The sequence below is a fragment of the Pinus tabuliformis genome, chromosome 4_1, assembly GCF_031772625.1.
Source record: "Pinus tabuliformis cultivar Carrire ecotype Pingquan chromosome 4_1, CPIR1, whole genome shotgun sequence".
Lineage (NCBI taxonomy): Eukaryota > Viridiplantae > Streptophyta > Pinopsida > Pinales > Pinaceae > Pinus > Pinus tabuliformis.
Genome location: NC_142303.1, coordinates 144,442,493 through 144,465,251, shown reverse-complemented (window position 1 = coordinate 144,465,251; position 22,759 = coordinate 144,442,493).

The following is a 22,759-nucleotide window of genomic DNA, read 5'->3' as shown; positions in this document are numbered from 1 at the left end:
TGCAAATTTGAAATAAAGACAACTTTCTTGGCAATGAAAAACAAAGAAACAAACTCTTTATCTTTTCAAAACATACGACACATGACCACTATTCACTTCACGAAAATTCCTTTTTCTTTCAAAGACACAAATGCTACCAAAGCAAACTTTCCTTCAAAAGATTTTTATTTTTATTTTTCCTAATTAATAAAGCATGTAAAACTTACTTTAACAAAAATCAAAGTTAAAAAAGCTATGGCAATCAAATCAACTCAATTTCACTCAAAAGAAAATCTAAGAGAAATAAATATAAAAGTAAATCTAACGAGTCAAAAGCTTACTAAAGATGATTCCTGGATGTTTTACTCAGTCAAAATGTAACTAAGGACTAGTTAATGCAGAACCAAAAACTAGTCAAAAACAAAAATCAAAATCTTTTTGTTCTTTTCTCAAGAATAAAATTCAAAGTTCAAACAACAAACTTTTTCGAGATTCGCAAAGAGAAGACACAAAGGTAGGTCTCTCACAAGGGTGAATTCTATGACAGACCCGACTCCTAAGAGGACTGAACAAAACCAAGGAGATCCAAAGTTCGACAACCTCTAACGCCAAAGTCACTACAGGACCAGTTAAAAATCAAACCCTAAGGCAAAATCCCTATGAATTTCACTAAAACCCTCGACACTGACGAAACAAGCTTAGGTGAAGATTTATGGCAGAAAACTAGTGGATCTGGGCAGAAAAACAAATTAAAAACAAAAAGTAAAAGGTAAAAAAGAAGGAAAATGAAATTTTCTTAGTTTTGACAGGGGTACGCAGGCAACCTGTTTACACAGGTGCGGGTACGCTCTGTGCACAAAGCGACAGTGCGTACAGGTATGCACTGTGCTCAACTCAGAGGCTGCGTACTTCTAGCAAAACAAAGAAAAACTAAAATCTAATTTAACCCTAAGCTAGCCCACCCAAATACACAGTCAGACAGCCAAAAACCAGAAAGCAAATAACTTTTCTTAGATCAAAAGTTCATACAAAGTAAAAAACATTCACATTAATGGATTCCCCAGCGGAGTCACCATTTTGTCATGCGGAAAGAGTCGTTAGTGCGGACACAACCGACCTCCCTAGAAGCAAAAGCTTTCTAGTGACAAACAAGACAAATAAAGCTACCTTTCTCTAAACATGCATTGCAAATACAAGTAATCAGGGGATATTTAACATACCTTTAGTCCAACGCTTTGTAGTAGTCCAGCCTCGCCGATCCGGATGAGCTCCTCCTTCTCTTCGAAACCTGCATTCACTAACAAGCCAAAAGATTAAATATCACCTGATAAACTCATAAAACAATACATATCTATCATATAGACCAAGGAGTATATGAAACAAACCATGAATAACAATTTGTTGAGAAAAATAAGTTCATTTGCATTAAAAGGTAACAAAAGGAACCATTACAACCTGAGCCTTGGTGTTGTGCAAGTCCCTCCTAGGGTCCAGCAAGAGTTTTCCTTTACTTTGATCAGCTCACCCACTCTCAAATAAGGCTAGGAAAGGATGGGAATCTCTCCTCTCAAGCTTTACAAGGGAGTCCTAATTCCAGCAGCATCTACCCTGAGGAATGTTCAGCTTTCAACCTCCTCCCTTTGGCCCAATGCCTGTATTTATAGTGCTCTAGAGGAAGTTATTCAGGTCCACCATCAATGGGATAAGCCCCTCTTTGGATGGGATAGCTCCCCTCTTGATGGGATAAGTTCCTCTTTGGTAGGGATACATGAACCATCTGGAGGCGCTTCATACACGTCAAACAAGCTTCTAGAAGGCTCTAGAAATGACCACAAGTAACTTTTTTGGAGTGAAACTTGCGCCTTTTGACCTTTACAGGAGTACGCACCCATTGATTTACATACAGAGCGTACAAGTACGCAGGTATTGTGAACTTGAAGTGCGTACACACAGGTAAGGCTAAGAGAAACTGCGTACCCAGAGATATATAGATTTTTAATGACTTTCTCTCTTTCTTGAAGTTTGACATGGAGAGCAGAGGTATGAGGCTTGCCAAGGAGGATAGTATGACAGTTGATGGAGCCATACTAACTGCAAATAGTCATGGTGACAAATTTTAGTGTAACAAGCTGATTACATTTCCAAATTTCCCTATGATACCCCTTAATTCATCTTCCTTTCATTTCAAATAAAATTTCATGAAAATTTCTTGAAAATTAAAAGTTTTTGTACCGAAGCATTGTAGACATTGGACTCCTAGTACAACATCAACACCACCCATTGGAATGGAAAGCATTGGTCTATTCAATACATATTCTCTCATGGATAGCTTGATATTATGGCACTTTGTAGAGAAATTTATGGTTCCTCCACTTGCAACCATCACTTGACACTTTGGTGCTAGATATAGGAAGAAATTTAGTTCCTTGGCTATGTTACAATGAATAAAATTATGGGTACTGCTTGAAACAATCAACACTATTACCTTTTTCTTCCTGATATGTCCTTCTATCTTGATAGTTTGAGGAGTGGTAATTTTGGCCAATTCATTACAAGATATGGTCAAATTCATGTCTTCTTTCTCTAGGGTTTGTGCCTGGTGTATATCCTCTTCTTTTCACATTTCTTGTTCCTTTTCCTCCTCCTCTTCACAATCCATGTAAATTAATTTATTCTCAGCACACTTATGACCTTTAGTGTATTTTCTATCACAACTGTAACAAAGTCATTTTGCTCTTTTTTCTTACATTTTTTGTGGTGTCAACCTTGTAGGTTGTGGAAGACTAGGAGCAACAACACTTCCATCTTTATAGTTGTGAGTGATAGGATTCCTTGCTGCCATATTTTTTCTTTCCATTTTTCTTGCGAACCTGAATGCCTTCAAAAGGGAATCAGGTTCCCAAAGGAGAACCTCATGTTGGATGTTATATTTTAAAGTCCCTATGAACACATCAATCTGTTGATGGTGCTAGACCCGCCAACATGTCAGGGGATCTCCTTGGTAAGAAGTCCTAATTAGACCTCAGACCATTTGGTGTAGGAGTCCCAATAGTGGGTCGTATGGTAATTCCTTGACCGTGGTTTCACACAAAGGAAAGTAAGATGTCCCTGTTGGTAGCAAGGGTTTGACATATGCAGTAAGTCAATGGAGGTGCATGAGCAGTTCTAACACACGGAGGGTGAGGTGAGTGCGCCCCTTGGAAACCTATGATAGCACGGAGTTAAGAAGGGAACACATGACCAAAGATGCATCACAACATGGAAGGAAAGTAAGCTAGCAATCCAAAGTGATGGTTAAACCAACAACACATTTAAGAAATATTCATACATACATATACATAAAATAGTTACACATGCATGAGGTAAGTAAACATATACATATATCATTTACAGTAAACAAGATAGCTGAAATACAATACGACGTATGCATGAAATGTACTGGCTTTTTTATATTAAGAAGTGTAAGTTTCGGTCATACAATACATCCATGTCCAACCACTAGCTCTGACAAAGGAATGTTACAACCACAATCACTTGCTCCAAGAAAGAGATATTGTTATGAAACTAGCTGAAGAAAAATATAGAAAAGATAGATCAATGCCTTAAAATTCAGTGTCTTCGAGGGGGCAACCTCCTTTACATTACATAAATGAACAATTCTTGGATGATTCAAATGACAAAACCTCCTTTCTATATATAGGAGTCTAAGGAGTCACAATATAACCCAGCCAATAATAATATAAAGCCACAAAAATAAAAATAGAGGGATTCTATGGGGCACAATAATAACAATATGGGGACAATAGGGGCACAACAATATTAATAAGGGGTACAACTACAATAGTAATGGGGTAATCACTAGTATTATAAGGACCCAGCATACCCCTCTCCTTCAAAAAGGTGTTTTCCTCAATGCTTGAGTAGTTCTGGATGCTTCTGTATAAAATTCTCATCCTCCCATGTGGAATCTTCAACAGATAAGTTCTTCCACTTGATAAGATACTCTGAAATTGATCGATTTCGTAGCTGTCGAGTTCTTGTTTTTGTGACTGCTTCTGGTTCCAATATAATTTTTCCTTCCTCGAAGTTCTGGAAATATTGTTTGAAATGGAAGCTTATCGCCTATAACCTTCTTTAAACATGAAACATGGAAAACTAGGTGCAATCGAGAAGCTACAGGAAGCTCCAATTTGTATGCCATAGTACCAATCTTTTGCAACACCTTGTACGGACCATAATACTTTGGTGATAATTTATTATCCTTCTTAGCTTTCTTGAGGGAAATTTGCTTATATGGTTGTAGCCGTAGGAATACCCAATCACCTACATCAAAACTTCTTTCGCTGCGATGTTTATTTTCCTGTTGTTTCATTCTATTCTGTGCCAACACAAGGTTATCCTTTAAGAGTTGGAGGACTTGTTGTTGATGTTCGATGTGATGTTCCACTGCTTGAACCTTATAATTTTCTCTTAAATATGATGTGATGGATGGTGGTTGATACCCATAAAGTGCCATAAATGGGGTCATTTTTGTTGCTGTATGGAAGGAAGTGTTATACCACCATTCAGCTAGAGGCAACCATTTGACCCATTGTGTCTGTTTATCAGATACAAAGCAACGAAGATATCCTTCCAAACATTTGTTTACTATCTCAGTTTGCCCATCAGATTGAGGATGATAAGATGAGCTATGAGCTAACTGAGTACCAAGACAAGAAAATAATTTTGTCCAAAAATTTCCAGTGAAAATGGGATCTCTGTCACTTACAATAATCTTTGGGTTTCCATGTAGCTTTTGAATTGTTTCCATAAATGCAGTAGAAACTGTACTGGATTTAAATGGATGTGATAATGCACAAAAGTGTGCATACTTGGTAAGTCTGTCAACTACCACCATGATGACACTCTTTCCCTCAGACTTGGGTAAACCTGTGATAAAATCCATTGAAACCTCCTCCCAACGTTGGCTTGGAATGGATAAAGGTTGTAATAGACTCGATGTCTTAATTGTTTCAACTTTATTTTGTTGGCAAACCAAACATTCCGCCACAAACTTTTGAATATCTGATTTAAGGCCATCCCAAAGAAATTTCTTCTTAACCCTGTGGTAAGTTTTAAAAAATCCCGAGTGCCCTCCTAAGCGAGAAGTGTGCAATTCCATAAGAATCTTTTGTTTTAGCTGGGAATTCTTACAGAGGTATAAGCGATCTTTGTACCATAATGAATCATTTTGCCAGCTAAATGTATCCGACATACTTGAATCTTGTTGTAACTTTTGAATAAGTGCCCACACTTCTTTGTCATTCTTCCATTCCTCCCTTGCTTCGTTTATCCAATCTGGTTGGATAATAGAAATGGCACACAACAATGCTTCTACATCCTCATCCTTTCTTGAGAGTGCATCTGCCACCACATTTTGCTTCCCTTTTTTGTAGATGATTTCAAAGTCATAACCAAACATCTTTGTGACCCACGTTTGTTGCTCTTCAGAGGATAATCTTTGTTCTAAAAAGTATTTAAGGCTATCATGATCCGTTTTTACCTTGAAGTATCTTCCCATTAGGTAGGGTCACCATTTCTTAAGTGCATGGAGTATTGCCAACATTTCCTTCTCATAAATAGCTTTGTGTAAAAACTTTCCCTTGATTGGACGACTTCCAAAAGCAATGGGTCTGTCATCTTGCATTAAAACAACACCAATTCCGTTTCCTGAAGCATCACATTCCATAATAAAGGTTTTTGTGAAGTCCAGTGTAGCTAAGGCAGGTGCTTGGCACATTGCCTCTTTAAGATGTTCGAAGGCATTTGTTGCTTCTGGAGTCCATGAAAATGCTTCTTTCTTCAATAGTGTTGTTAGAGGTGCTGCTATTCTTCCATAATTCTTAACAAACTTGCGATAATACCCTATCAACCCAAGAAATCCTCGCAGATGTTTTATGGATGTGGGGATTTTCCATTCCTTAATGGCTTTAATTTTGCTAGGGTCTACCTTAACTCCTTCATGAGATACAATATGACCCAGATATTCCACCTCTTGTACTCCAAAGAAACATTTGGATATTTTTGCATATAATTGTTTCTCCTCCAATAGTTGTAGCACCCTGTCAACATGTTCAACATGATCCTTCCAAGACTTGCTGTAGATTAGTATATCATCAAAAAATACTAACAAAAATTTTCTAAGGAATGGTTTGAAAATTGAATTCATCAAACCTTGAAATGTTGAGGGTGCATTGGTAAGGCCAAAAGGCACTACCAAAAATTCATAATGACCCTCATGAGTTCTAAATGCTATTTTCGGAATGTCTTCAGTCTTCATTATGATTTGATGATATCCTGAACAAAGATCCAACTTGGTGAAATAAATTGATCCATGCAATTCATCCAGTAATTCATCAATGACAGGAGTGGGAAACTTATCTTTAGTAGTGAGCTTGTTGAGCTCCCTATAATCCGGACACATGCGCCATGATCCATCCTTATTGTGCACCAATACTACTGGAGCAGAGAAAGAACTTTGACTCGGTTGAATTATACCAGCCTCTAGCATTTCTGCAACCATATGTTCAATTTCACTCTTTTGGGCATAGGGATATCTGTACAGCTTGATGTTTGGAGGAACACTTCCTGGAATCAGATGAATAGCATGATCATGTTCATGAATAGGTGGGAGACCTTTGGGAGTCTCAAATACCTTGGAATGATTGTCCAAGACTTTTTGGAGATCTGGAGAAATAGATGATTCCAATGTGGAAACATGTAGCAAACATAATTATGAAATTACACCTTTTCATTCCTTTTTTAGAAGCTTTGTCATACCGTTAGAGCTAATTATCTTTCCTCGTTTCCCTGCAATACCCCTTAATTCAACTTCCTTTCCTTCCACAGAAAATTTCATGAAAAGTTCTTGAAAATTAAAAGCTATTGTACCCAAGGATTGTAGCCATTGGACTCCTAATACAACATTAGCACCTCCCATTGGAATGGAAAGCATTGGGCTAGTCAATACATATTCTCCCATGGATAACTTGATATTATGGCACTTTCCAGAGCAATTTATTGTTCCTCCATTTGCAACCATCACTTGACACTCTGGTGATGGATATAAGAAGAAATTCAATTCTTTTGCTACCTTACAATGAATAAAATTGTGGGTACTTCCTGAATCAATCAACACTATTACCTTTTTCTTCTTGATTTGTCCTTCTATCTTGATGGTTTGAGGAGTGGTAATTACCACCAATGCATTACAAGATATGGTCGGATTCATTTGTTCTTCATTTGGGCTTTGTTCCTGGAGTATATCCTCTTCTTTTGACCTTTCTTGCTCCTTTTCTTCTTCCTATTCACAATCTATGTAGAATAATTTCTTCTTAGCACACTATAACAACTATAACAAAGCCCTTTTGATCTTTTTTCTTCCAATTGTTGTGGTGTCAACCTTATAGGTTGTGGAAGACTAGCGGCAACAAAATTTCCGTCTTTATAGTTGTGAGTGGTATGCTTCCTGGTTGCCATAATTTTGCTTTCCATTTTTCTTGCTAACCTGAATGCCTTCTCTAATGAATCAGGTTCCCAAAGGCGAACATCATGTTGGATATTATCCTTTAAAGACCCTATGAACACATCAATCCTATGCTCCTTTGGAATATTTTTTACCCTTATGTTCAATTTTTGGAACTCCTCAATGTGCTCCATTATTGAACCCTTTTGTTTGAGACTTATCAATTGGATAAAAAAAGTGTTGATTTTTGTATCCTCATAATGTGCTATCAATTCTTCCATAAAAATTTCCCAAGTGATAAATTGTTTACGAGAGCAAAGCCATTGATACCATACAAACTGATTTGGTTCCAAATATAAAGTTGCAATACGTACCTTTTGTGTGTTTTGCACATTATTGAGATCGAAAAATTGCTCCATTTGTAATATCCATGTTGCGGGATCCTTGCCATCAAACTTCCTCATATTGATTTTTGGAATATGGTGCGTCTTTGATCCAACATTAGAGTCTATGAAATCATGATTAACATTTCTTTTGTTTGCATCATGAGTTTCCTTTACTCCCCTTTTGGCCATTAGTAAGTATTTCTTGTAGAGAATTTGTCAAATCTGCCTTCAAATCTATCTTCAAATCGCCAATCTTGTCTTCCACGCCCTTTATCATAGATTCCACGCCATTTATCTTAGCTTCTATTAGCTTTTGTGAGAGTGAAATTTGTTGCACTTGGTCTTGTAATTTTGATATATCTTGTAGCATTTCTTCCTCTTCTTCATGAGTCATGCTAGAGCTTTCAGATTGCTTACTAGGTGTTTGTGTTTTCTTTCCTCGGGGCATCAGTTACCGATACTAATTCTCTACTATGCCCTTTGAATTCCTTCAAAATAATTTTTCAAACCGAGCTTAAGCAAAAATTTAAAAAATCTACACACCTTTTTTCACTTTGTAGGAGCTCGATATTGCCTCTGATGTATCTCTGTAATTGTAGATCATCCAATTCTGAAATTATGACTTGTGGTAGCCCTCTGTGTCCTCTTTTCAATTCCACCAGTCTAACCCAAATTGGATTCTCCAATGAAGAGTTATGCCAAATCTCCCACAGTGACCTGATTATAGACTAATTCAGTAGAGCGAACTTGTACGACATTCCACGAGTCACTGTTTTGACCTTTGGCACTAAAAAATATATTCAAGAAACTAACGTCCGTGCTCTTTCTATACCTTCTTACAAAATTTCAATCCGTTGCACAGAGAGGAAGTTATGACGATTTTCCCTAGGTCACTTGTTTGGAATGTAATTCAGGAGTCTGCAAAAAGACCAACTTCCTCAGATCATATCTCCGCAAATATAGTGAAAAACTATTTGAAATTTGGACTCGAGGTTCAGTACGATTTCTTCTCAAATGGGTTTTTTTTTTAGCTTCTGAAATGTCGCAGAAAAAAAGTTATAGCGAAAATTCCACGATGATCTGTTTGGAGCAGCAAAACCCTAGAATCCAAAGCTCTGATAACAAATGTTATGAAACTAGCTCAAGAAAAAGATAGAAAAGATAGATCAACGCCTTAAAATTCAGCCTCTTCGAGGGGTCAACCTCCTTTACATTACATAAATGAAAAATTCTTGGATGATTCAAATGACAAAACCTCCTTTCTATATATAGGAGTCTAAGGAGTCATAATATAACCCAACCGACCTAACAATAATAATATAAAGCCACAAAAATAACAATATAGGGATTCTATGGGGCAAATTAATAACAATATGGGGACAATAGGGGCACAACAATATTAATAAGGGGTACAACTACAATAGTAATGGGGTAATCACTAGTATTATAGGGACCCAACAAATATACTAGCTCTGTGCAGTGGAAATGCCAAGGCTCGTTACAATATTGTCCAAACTCTCTCGAAGATAGTCCTATCGGAAGATTGGTTGACCAAAAGCCTATACAATGAGTTATGATGGACTATATATAGCAAAGGGTGGGGTGGCCCTTGACATTCCCCTTTGTGAAAATTCATCTACCTCATGACTCTTCATCTACTATATGACTATTACATCCAACTATTGACACTTGACCTTACACTTGACAAGCCATTACATTACAATACACATGTACCCATGTGAGACAAAATGGCTTGAGAAATCCATGCAAGACATCACTATGACTCAGACAATTGTTGGAAGACAAACTATTCGACATCCTCACAGTGGTCGATAGTAGTGAACTGATGCCAAGCTCGGTAGTCCATGATGGTGTCTGTGTACTCTAAGGTGGAATCTTTCTAGAAATGAACTCTTGCCTCTAGAGCATCTGGGTACACAGCTCAGGCTCCTCTGTCAAACTCGTATGATAGCATGCACATCATTGTCTTGAGTTTGGTCGGACCCGCAACATACTTATGCATGGTGTCTGCACTGATTGACAAGTCTGGGCTAGTGGCTATGCGCATCAACTCGTCAAAGTATGAGTCAAGCTCTAGTCAGACCTATGCCTTTGTCTTTGCCTGGGTGAATGTCCCAATAGATTAGATCGCATGTGTGTGCACAACATCCATACTCTTGAATACACATGCATGGGAATCCTATAGATTAGTGATGAGCTATGATAGATCCTCATAGTTCTAGATCTGACTCCAGATGTGTTCCTTCAGCTTGACCGCTTTATGCTTCATCATCTTAGGAAAGTGAAGCGGGGCTCCCTTGTATATCATTGTGCACGTTTGCATGTAATCAACAATAGCATGCACATTCGATAGGATATGTGCTCTTCTAGCACATCATTGTTGCCAATCGTTGAGATGGATGACTGCCTTATGCATGCTACCAAACTTGGAATACAATGCCCACATGACTGTGTCAAGGGACCATACTTCATCCAGTATTCCCTTCTTGAATTTTTCTCAGGTGGATGTTGTAACCAATTCTTCTCCCTTCTTGGCCATTTGTAGCTCCTTAGCCATTTTCTCATTCTCAGCTATGAGGAAGTGAACACTCGAGCTAGTGGCTTCGGCATATGCTCTGGTAGCATCGGAAAATGTTGTTAGATGTTTGCGCACGTTAGACACGATCACTCATTCCTCAAGCTATGTAGGAGATATATGATCATATGGAGTCGACACTTTTTGAGATTGTAAAACTCTATATTGGGACTCATCGAATGAGATGTTGTGCATATCCTCCTTGAGATTTTCTCCAAGGATTTTAGTGTCTCCTTGGTCGCTTGGGACTTTGTCCTCTTTTGGATGTGATGAAGCTGGTGGGTCGACCTCTTGGTGATGAGGTATGAGGTCGATGTCTTGCTATAACTCCTGTTGCTCCATATCTGTATCCATCGATTCAAATGCTTGCTCTGTCTCCTAAGCAAAGTCCTCCTCCTATGACAGTTCACCCTGTTTTCGTGATGCCAGCTTTTCTAATGAGTCTACTATCTGTACGGGCGTAGTTTCATCTATTTACACAAGTTGCACCCCCTGTTGTACCTGTTCCTACTACACTACCTTCTCTTTTCTGTGCAACTCCTGTTCCTTCCAGAGTTGCTCCTTCAACTCATGCAACTCCTTCTCTATTTCCTCCATTCTCCATTTCTCTCTCTGCCTTTACATGTTTCTCTTGCCATGATGTTGCCTCTTTGCCTCTATTGCCAAATTTGCTTTCTTCATAAGTGGGTCTACTCAGAACTTTCAAATTTGTTGTTCCTCCATGATGTTGATAACATTCCTCTTGCCCTTGTTGCCCATTGGTATGTTTACCTCTGCTGTTGTTGCTTCTAGTGCTCTTCAGGATCCTGCTTCACGCTGCTTCTCTATCCATTCCACAATGAGGCCAACCAGTTCATTGAGTCTAGAGGAGCTGTAACAATATCTCCATGGGTCTTCCTCCACCTAACGACATGCCCCACGGATCCAGTTAAACTGTACTCTCATGCAGTGGTCTTTCACAAGAAAATGCGGGTCATACAGATTGTATCTTTGTGTGTTAAATGGATATTTCTTCATATATTATTCTTTGACATTCGCTTGCTTGAAAGTCTATATCTCATAAAACCCAATCCACAATGGAAAAGTAGGCCAAGTGTTGGCTTAGTGAGCCCTGACCCAGGTTCAACATTAATTAGCCAAGACAAACCCTACACTACTGTCCCTTGTGGAATCAATCCGCGAGCGAAAACTGAAGTCTCACTCGAATCAGTATGGGGGATGTAGGAACTAAGTTTCTACACCTAGAGATGGTAGTGATGTCATTTTATACCCTAAACCTACCTTCACACAAATCAATAAGCCCTTTAGGGATTATTGATATACTTATCTTATTCTGCTTCTAGACCTTCACGAAGGTGTACGATCGTCCTTCGCAGACCCTAAACAGGTGATTTATCTACTTATGCACTTTTGTAATTATTCTTACCTCTATATTTACCCTGATCGGCTTAAGTATCTGACAACTTCAACATGTATTATGATATTCTTCATGTAAACATATATTATTACTTGCATTCATATAGCAAAGTAAAACATATAGATTCGTGTATCAGTATACCATTAAATCATAAACCCAATATTCTTCATACCATAATTGCATGCTAAATAGATCAACACATGTAATTCCAGAATAATCCCCTTTATTAATGCTCCACCTTCTTTATAGACTCTAACTATCTTGTGCACAGAGCTGCAGGGGTCTGTACACTCAGTTATGGACTTCTACCCTAGGCCTCTGTGCACACAGCTGTAGAGCCTCTTTCCTATGCTAAGAATCTTCACTCCTACCTCTTATTGACCCATTACATGAAAATCCATTACCAAATCTCATCTCCCTTAGACTCTTCTAAGACTTCCATTTTTATACAATCCCATGATCCATAGACCATGGGTAGATCTCTTAAAGACAACATGACTTAAATAAACAAAGGGAAGAAACCCTTTTTTGACACTTTACATCTTCGAGCTCTGCGACCACAAAATGTGGAGAATTTACAATTCTTATAGAAAAACTTGGGCTTTTAACTCTAAAAATGACCCTAGGGGACCCTGTCCCAACAGGTCCCCAACACAAATATGGTGACTTGCCCTCGAGTCACTCTGCTGGCATGGAGATCTTGTTATGAAGATCCCCTAGCTCCACTTGCACCATTGCAACTTCAACGGTACACTGCATCACTGCCTACTTGACCTGCTCTACCAGCTGCTCCATCGCTGGTCCTGCGCTATCTTCCTGGATCTTCTACTGTACCGCTTGTAGGCTAGACAATTTTCCTTCAATGGTGGTGGTGAGCGCATAGGCCTCATCCAGCTAAGGCACCAATATAGCCTTGAGTACTACCTCTTTTCCCTGCACTGCTTCCACCTGTTCTTTCAGTTCCTTTGCTTCCTGTAGTTGATGACGATAGTGCGCACTATCGATCTTGCTTCGTCATAATGCTGCTGTAATTCCCTCACCTTGGTATTTAACCTTTTCAGGTTAGGATCTTCCTGCAGAATGGTAAGTACCTCCAGCGACTGCTCAAAGAGCACTATGCAATCTGTCACCACGTTGTCTATTGCAGTAACCTCATCCTTGATAGCTGCCTTGTGCCATTCTTTAACCTCTGGTGGAGTCGAAGGTTGGGCCTTCAACTCAAGCTCTGTAATCTTAAGGTTCAGCTCAAACTGAACCTTGGCCATCTTGGTCTTGGCATCACGCACAACTGTAGCTAACATCCAAATATTGGCTTCCACCAGTGCTTCTTCGGGGATATAAAGCTCCAGAATAGTTTCTACATGCTTGAGTGACCACTGCTACAGTACACTCATTCTTCTCTTGAATCTTTTTCTAGGTGTCGATCACTGAAGTATTCTCTATGAACATTTATGCATTGTTAACCTTCTACTCACTGATTACACTTAGCATGCAATGCTCTTGGGCCCTAAGTTTTGTAATCACACATGCTTGCAGCGTGTGAAGGGATTCACTTGGGAGCACAACCTCCTCCTAGTAGCCTTGTTAGCTTTCGCCTCCATAGTTAGAGTTCCATCTGACATCGCGACGACCTGGGATCCAATGACCAAGCCATCTCTGTTTCTTGAGTATTTCCTGGCACCAAACTAGTTGACATCATGCTGCTTTGTGCTACATTGATATGTAGTTGAGTGTTTGGAGATGCAGCTCACGTAGACCCATCTGAATGGCCACCAAGTCTTGTTTCTGTTATTGCTCGAACTGCTGTAGTAGTTCCATGGTTGCGTCCTTGACCTTATCCCCAATGTCATCTAAGTCACCTTCTATCAAGGTGACTGGGTTAAGCGATGACTTAGAGGCCTTGGAATTATTCCGCAACCCTTCTTTCTCCTACTCCTGATTCTGATTTATCCAGAAGGGGGTGCTCTCCTGATCTCCACCACCCTGTTCAGATTGCTACTCATCCTCCGTTTGTGGTGAAGGATACTTCTGAATTCTATCAAAGTCGTGCTCTTCCTCCTCTTCCTTCTCTTCTACATGCTCCTTAGCAGTGTGCTCTGCTTCAACTCTGGCTTTTCCTCTACTTCCTTTTTCCATCTTTCAGCCATCTGCTACATTTTGAATCAGGTCTCTTCCTTCTTCTGCTTTCCCGTGGACTTACTGGATCTAGTAGAAAAATCTGAGGCTGTGTGCCATTCTGTTATCTAATGATCGAGGACCGCTGCTATAGCATCATCCATCACAAGGTATGGGAGATCATACCATTTCTATTTTGGGCCCTTTCGCACCCGAATGGAGATACAGTGGAAGTCCACCTTGAACTCCGCATATCTTGACAACTGATCATAAACAATTGGTGATAGTCTTGGCTTGCAGTTGATGGCCACACAGATGCTTGCCTCCATGAGTACTCAAAATATTTTACTATCCTTGACCTGCTCAACATCCTTTGTGGCCCATATCGAAGCAAACTTTGTTGCTTCTGGTAAATCTGATGTGATCAGAGGAAACTAGTTATCCTTCAGTAATTCCCATGCCACTAACATAATCGACGATAATAGCCATGCGTTTTGCTTTGGTCTTGTGTCTCCTTGCAGTTCGCTAAGAATTCACCGCACAGGTAGCGCCCCAAATTTAATTGTATGCCCTCCATGTACTGGGCCGCTAATGACACAATGGGTGCCAACACCTCATCTGCGTGACACTTCTGCATGATCTTCCCAGCCAAGATTTGGGTGGCTACCTTGACCACAGGGTTGGTTATGCTTGAAATTGAGTATCCATGAAGCTTCTTGAAAAGATTAAACTTGTCCTTCATTCGCTCGGCAATGTCGCTCTTGCTCACCTTTCCACCAAATGCCTTGGCCAGATTCAGCCCTGAATGCAGTAGCAATGTGATCCTATGGATAAACATATTCGTGATTTGTATCATCTCTCCCAACCATAGGCACCCATCGTGCACCAGACACAGCAATTGTTTGATCATGGTCAAATTTGTGGGAGCATGGTTGTAATGCGGCACCCAGAGCAGATTCAACAATCCTGCCTTCTCCACCCCTCTAATCCACTTCACCTACTCTAGCGTGGCGACACTAGAATCTTTATAGAATATGCGTGTCATAAATGTATCAGTCTCTAGGCGGGGAAATCGCTTAGTATCCACCAAGTCCTAATCCTCTAACTTTAGATGTGGGACACGTGCTAAGCGCAGACCTTCAAATATGATATGATTGGGTAGCAGAGATGTATTAAGCATAAATTTTCCCTCATCTGGGTCCTTCGAGACCTTCACTTTACCCTGGCATAGAGGGATGTATTTAGGTAGCTTTGAGATAGGGTCTACTCCTTCGATATAAATATCCTTTGCACCTTCATCCATGCCCTTGTCAGATTCTAGTTTTATGACCTTGCCTTTCTCCTGCGCGGTGGGCTTCTCTTTCTTCTGGGGCTTCCTTGGCGACTCGTGCACCAGTTGTGTCACTTTCTATTTTTCATTCTTTGTCTTAGGCTCATCTCTTTTTGGTGTAGGCCTCGGCCACAGTGGTCACTTTGGAATGTCTGCAGGAACCTCCACACTTACGACTTGAGGGTCAGCTCCCTTAGAGGCCATTAATCCTCAAGCACTTACAGTTTCTGTGGGTGCTAACATCATATGATTAAGGAGCTCCTAGGTTTCCTTAGGAAACCTGCCAAACACGTAACTAGCCACCAAAGCCTCAAAACTCGTAGGGTTCATGCATAGCCAATAGCTCGACACCTCAACTCACAAAATGCAAAGTGTTTTTTGTAGGGCAGCCATCTATAATTTATAGGAAAATTTGAATTCAAATCTGACTGTTCCCCCAAAAATCCATTAATAAACGCTAGATTGGCAACAAATTTTCAAAGATCTCGCATTTAAATTTCATCTTAAATGTCGCCCCCCCACTCCTCTTAGCCATTTTCTAATTGTCAAATCATGAACAGTGACTGTAACGGTCACTTTCTGGCTACTCTGCATGGTCTCTCCTCCTATAGTGCAGCTCCCTTTGTGCTTCTGTTGATGCTGTGACATTCTTCCATCCCACATAGTCCCCTAGTCATGCATCCCTAAAACCCAAGTAGTGTAGTTTATAGTCCCGCGCCTCCTTTCAGCTGCCTGGAGCACTAAGACTATGCTTCCATCATATAGTCAACGGTCCGGATCCCCGGTGTATGGCTTCAATTGGCTGCCATTTACCTTTTCGGGAAATGCATCTCCATTCAATTTCACGAGTTGAACTAATCCACCATCGGTAATCTCTTTGATGACATATGGCCCCAGCCAATGCATCTGAAATTTTCCTGGAAATTTATCAAACTTGCTCTCATATAATAAAACTAAATCATTTACCTTGAAGGTGCGCAATTTAATGTGTCGATCATGCCATGCCTTTTCATGCTCCTTCAGAACTTGTTGATGGAATCCAACCAGAAACCTATCATCTTCAAGCTTTGTCAGCTATGCAAGCCTTTCTTCTAGGGCTCCGTGATCCACCATTCTTATGAATGCCACTATGCGTAGACTAGGTACAATATACTCCATTGGCATCACAGATTCTACGCCATAAACCTACCTAAAGGGTGTCTATCTAGTCAACGTTTTGCAAGTAGTTTTGTAAGCCCATAACAATGCAAGTTAACACACGTCCCAATCATTCCTTTGCGCATTGCAAACCTTCATCAGTGCATTCTCCAATATCTTATTAAATGCTTCAACTGTCCCATTAGCTTGTGGGTGATATGGCATGCTCTTTTGATGATAAACTTGGAACTCCTCCGTCAGCACGTTGATCGTTTCATTAAGGAAATATGTGCCATGACACTCATCAAAATATTTGAGCAACGAAACCTAGTCAGCACATATTCAAAGAGGTGCTTTGTTGTTGTTGCCCCTGTACAGTCCTTCACAAGCTGCACCTCTGCCCATCTAGTCAAATACTCTGTCTCAGTGATGATATACCATGCATGCGTCTTCTTCCCTGGAGGCTGAATCAAGCCTACAAAATCAATGGCCCATTTCTCGAACGGTTGTAATGAAACTTATGGATTTAGAGGCATCTCATCCCTCTGCGATGGCCTGCCTATTCTCTGACATGCATTTCATTCCCTACAGTAAGCCTTGGAATCCTTATGCAGTGTTGGCCACCACAACCCAGTGCGTAAATCTTCTTCTTTGTTGCTTTTCCTACATAATGTCCTCCCGCATCTCCTTCATGAGCTTCAGCAAAGATGCTATTCCATTCAAAGTCAGGTACATAACTTTGTAGAATTTCATCTGAGCCCATCTTATATGAATGTCCTGCAATGACAGAAAAGTCTACCATGTGCACCACCAGGTCTTTCTTTTGTTGACTAGTGTACCATTCTCGAGTTGTCCTCATCATTAGGAAGTGTATGATATCTACAAAGTGATTGTCAGCTACACATACCGCAAAGAACTGCATATCAGGAAGTCAGTCCTCCAAATTGGTAGGCTGGTCTCCTATTTCAATGTGTGATAGATGATCTAGTCCTGCATTCAATCATCTTGGCTTCACAATGACTTCGAAATCATGTTCCTGAAAAAGCAATAGCGATATACATATCTTCCCCCCTAGCACAGGCTTGTTAACCAAGTACTTCAATGCATAATGGTTTGTATACATCTTAAAGTGTCCACCTAGCAAGTAGTGTCTGAACTTCTAGAACATGTACACCATAGCAAAACCTTCATACTCTATCATTGAATAGTTCTTCTCAACTTTAGACAACTTCCTACTCGCAAACGCTATAGGGTGATCCAACTCTCCCTCACCGACCTATGTCAGTACTGCTCCGAGTGTAATACATGACACATCCACATGCACATGAAATTCTTTGTTCCAATCCGAGAAGACTAGGATTGACGCGGTGACCATCTTTTCCTTTAACACATCTAAGCTTCACTGAAATTCTTCATTCCAACAGAATGTAGCATCCTTCTTTAACAGCTTCTCCATCGGCACGGTAATCTGGGCATAACTCTTGATGAACCTTCTATAGTATCCCATATGCCCCAATGTTGTACGCACCTATTTCACACTTCTTGGCGCCTCCAAATTAACTATAACTACTATCTTAGCTGGGTCCACCATTAATCCTTTTCTACACACCACATGGCCCAACAAGATTTCGAAAGGATCACAGAACAAACATTTCTTCAAATTGAGCATGATCTAATACCTTGGGCATGTATACAGCATCAAGCGTAGGTTGGCTACATGGCATTTCACCAGCCCAAACACCATCCAATCGTTAAAGTATACTTCCATAAACTTGTGAATGAAGTACTTAAACGCCACGATGACTATGTGCGGAACGATCATCGACGTGTTCTTCAGTCCAAAAGGCATTACAATATACTGAAAGCATCCCCACTCAGCTGCGAATGTCATCTTACTTCTATCCTCTGGTGCGATCTTGATCTAATGGTACCCCAAGAACCCATTAGTGAATGAATATGATTCCTGTCCTCCTACATTATCCAACACTTCATCGGTGAATGGATTCAGAAAAGGATCACACACACAAGAATCACTAAAATTCTTGAGATCTATGCATATCCTTATTTTATCCTTCTACTTCTTTTCCTAAACTACTATTGGGCTCACCCAATCAGATTCTTCCACTAGTTCAATAATACCTATGGCAAGAATTTTATTCAACTCTAAGTGGACCCTTTCTTTATAATCTGGATTGAGGTGGTAAGGCCTTTGCTTGATCAACTTTGCCTCTGGTTTCAACGTAATTTTCATAACTCCTAGGTCCCCTATTATCCCTTCAATTCTGAGAACTTCGTAGGGAAAAAGTCCTGGTATTTGCGGAGCAAATCAACAACCTTGTCCACCATAGCATCATCCAAGTAGTCCCCTATATTCACAAACATCGGCTCTGCCTTTGTCCCGATGTTCACATGTCTTGTTTTCAGCGGCGCAGTGATATCTGGGTTTTCTATCTATGCCCCCTCAACTTCACGGTGTCCTTCTATTTCTGGGATATTAATGTTCCTTGGATCCTCATCTTATTCTTCAGCAGTCACATTGTAGCACTCCAGCGCGTGGCACAGCTGGGTGGTTCAATCCGGCTGAATCAAATCCAAGGGATCCTATGGGATTCTGAAGATCACTGCTTTGAGCTCCTGCAACGTTTCATCAATGCACTCAAATCCATCTTCAAAACTGAATTCCATCAAGAATCCCTGTCTCCAAGTAGCAATTCATAGATATCACATCCAAGGTGTGACAAAATAAATGCACCCACTCCTGTTGTGGTTCTACTCCATAAGCATCAGTCCATTTGGCTAAGTGATTGTGCAGATCACTCCTTCCATCATATTTCTTTGTCAATCATACCTTTGGGCAACCAAACCATACCCTTATCATTCTTCTATATTCGTGCCATCCATTGAAGTTGTCTTTATGTGTACCCCACCATCTTGTAAAAATAGAGCGCAATGCCAAGTCCAAGGCTTGGAAACGATGCTTCTCTGGCACTTCCCTTTAAAATGCATTCATAAATTTATCAACGTTAGTTAAACCATCATAGTAAGGCATACTTCTTACCTCCAATGATACGCAATGCAACGATTTGGTCATCATGTTACATTGTAGCATAGATACTTCGTGCAACTTATTCTGCCAGTGTTTCAGTTCCTCGTCTGAGTCTGATGTGTAGGAGATTTCGCGGTACCATGCAAGGCATCAATCAGCTATCAAATTCACCCAATCTTGATCTCAGACCATTATCTTATAAATCTGGTCCAAATCATCATCACTTTCATAATTGCGGACCGGTTCAGTGTAGCGCGGTCCTTCTGCAAGGTCCAATGGTACTACTATGCAGGGTGATTTTCTTTCAAATGACATAATCCACTTCTTCAAATTAATCACCCCATTCATGTCGATAGCCCAATCAATCCTAAGGAGTGCAGGGTAGGGATTTCTATCATCCAAAATCTCTATCACTTCAAAATCAGCAAACACGCTCGCACCTTAGCTATCGAATGTCACTCCCTGTAGTCTTCCCATGGGATAATCTTTTACTAATTTCAGGTGGTATAAATGCAAGATTTACACCATCATTTAATTTTTCAATCCAGGTAAGTAAACTTAGAGCCATAGCACAATATATGCCAGAATACGACCTCAGGGATCTATTAAATAAAAACCAAACTCTTCCAATAAATTCGAAAGGAGCATCATTCAGGAAAAATAAACAAGACTTTTTAAAGCAAAGTAAACACACTCCAGGAATCTACTTCTAGATCCTCTTCTAGATTGAGTTGACTCCTGCAGTAAGTCTTCCTCAATTGTCCAATGGACAAGGGAATGTAGGCCCCATTCAAAAGAAAGCGATTCAAGAAATAAAGAATGTGAAGCCTCTTAAAACATTATTTCTATGTTGCAAACATGAAATCACACAACAACTTCATTCCAACTAATCTAAGGAAATAATTGAATGCTTTAAGAAGAATCAAAATAATAATGCACTACTTCTCTTAAAGAAAATTTAGTACTATAATTGTAAGAGAAATATGCAAAAAGAACCAATACATAATTCATGTTGTTTACCCCGATCTTATTAAATACTTCCTTATAATATATGCAACATTTAGTTATAATGAAGAATTATGTGAGCGTTTTGTCAACAAGATTCACAATCTTTCCTTATGTTGATCCAAGCATCTACTTGCAAAAGTATAGGAATAAATGTTTTCCTGCAACAGTGAAGGAATAAATGTTTTTCTGCAAAAGTGTAGGAATAAATGTTTTTCTGCAAAAGTGCAGGAATAAATGTTTTTCTGCAAAAGTGTAGGAATTTGTCTCATATAATATTCAAAGGAAATTATGAGTATATGTTAATTTAAGTTAACCAGAATTCTTGCTTAGCAATTATTTCACCATTTCATTCTGGAAATAAACTTTGTTATGCAACAATGAGATCAGGTTAGATCTTTATAAGAATAAATAAGAGACACAGTTAAAACATTCACCGTTTACTTTAGTTCAGCCTTTATTAAAACACATCCAAAAGAATTGATATTAAACTTAAATAACCACACCAGTAAAATAAAGATTTTGGAATGAAATTGAAAATGAAATGACTGAAAGAAGAGCTATGAAATGAAATTGCGAAATTATGTAAGAACACACTCACACCAAGAAAACTAAAATGCAGCAAATGAAAGTTAAGAGGTTTGGGGCAACAGACTGGATGGTGGGCTTAACCATCCAATTCATTTCCCTTGCAACAATTTAAATCACAATCTTAGAACATTATATAGAAACAAAATTACTCAGAAGTGATTGCCAAATAAACTCATTTCAGAGTAGAAACTAGAATTCAGAATTTAATTCCAAGTAGATTTATTTCAGAAGTCTTGTTACAGATTCATTAAATAATGCAACACTGGCTCCAATGGTCCCCTATAGGGATCATCCCACTTGTGTGCAGCTCCTCCTTTCCTGCACAACAAGATCTAACTCCCTCTTCTGCAACTAAAATACAATTTACAAAATACAAGCTGCCATCCTCCCACCTACGTAGCTCCTCTCTTTTATATTGGTTTTTACATGATAGTTTCTTTAGAAAATAACATGGGGATTGAATCCCAACTAATATTCATCAATATAATATCAGTACAACCATTTACCCATTGAAGGAATGAATATCTGGCACAAATTTCCCAAGTTTGGCTATTTTCTACACTTCTGGAAAAATTGGTTTTTTTAACAAAATGCCTCTAAAGAGTTTTGTGTATCTCCTTAACCATTACGAATTTTGAAAACCTGTTTGGAGGAAATCTAGCTTTTTATATTTTCAACAATAACCTCTCTTAGAATTTTCTAGTTCAGATCCATTGCCTTGTACATCGTGTCCAAAAATGACTACTTGAAATCTGAGATGCTAAAATTATGGAAAAAGAGTCTATTTTTAGAAAACTGCCTCAAAGACCGTTATCTAACTTTTATACCATTATGAATTTTAGAAATCGGTTTGAAGCTTTTTCCATTTTCTATAGTGGGACCAATACCCATGTTCTAGAATTTCTTCATTTGCCTTCACCTGCATGGAAAATGAGGCAGAAGTTGGCAGTTTGGAAACTACTGCGAATTTGGGGCTGAAGCATTAATTATTGCCTAAACATAAATCTGTATGACCATGGTGCATCTTAGCTTATGTGGAACTGTTCAAACACCATTTTGAACAAAAACCTCTTTCATATTTCCTTAGAGATGTGTCAATGTATGAAAGCCCCAAATTAGTGTAGACATGTTGGTGCAGGCAGAGCTGGTATAGGAACTGCTACTATAGGAATGTTAGCACCTGCCACAAAAGCACATGACATTAATGATATTTTCACATTAAATTAATGAAACAAGAAGAGTTCATAGATCAACAATTGTCAGCTCTAATACCTCTAAATGATAACTTAATAATGTGTAAAACGAATAATAATGATTATAGACACTTAGTACAGACATAGAATTATTCAGGTAAATCATGAAAATTTGGACAAAATGGAGGCTCAACACTCCCCCGTGCCAACCTTCTTGCATTTCCTCATGAAAACCAAACCATAGGACGATAAATGCATGGAAGAAGACAAGGGAAATATTTTAAAGATCAAATCATGCTTTCCAACGAAAGTGTCAGCAAAAAAATCTTAGCAAGGAAATATGAAGATATCATGGTATGTCATCATTTAAGGTATTCATTAAGTCTGCAACATTTTTATTACTGTGACAAATAAAACCATGTTACAACACTTATGAAAGTATCGACTTCAGAAATGATAA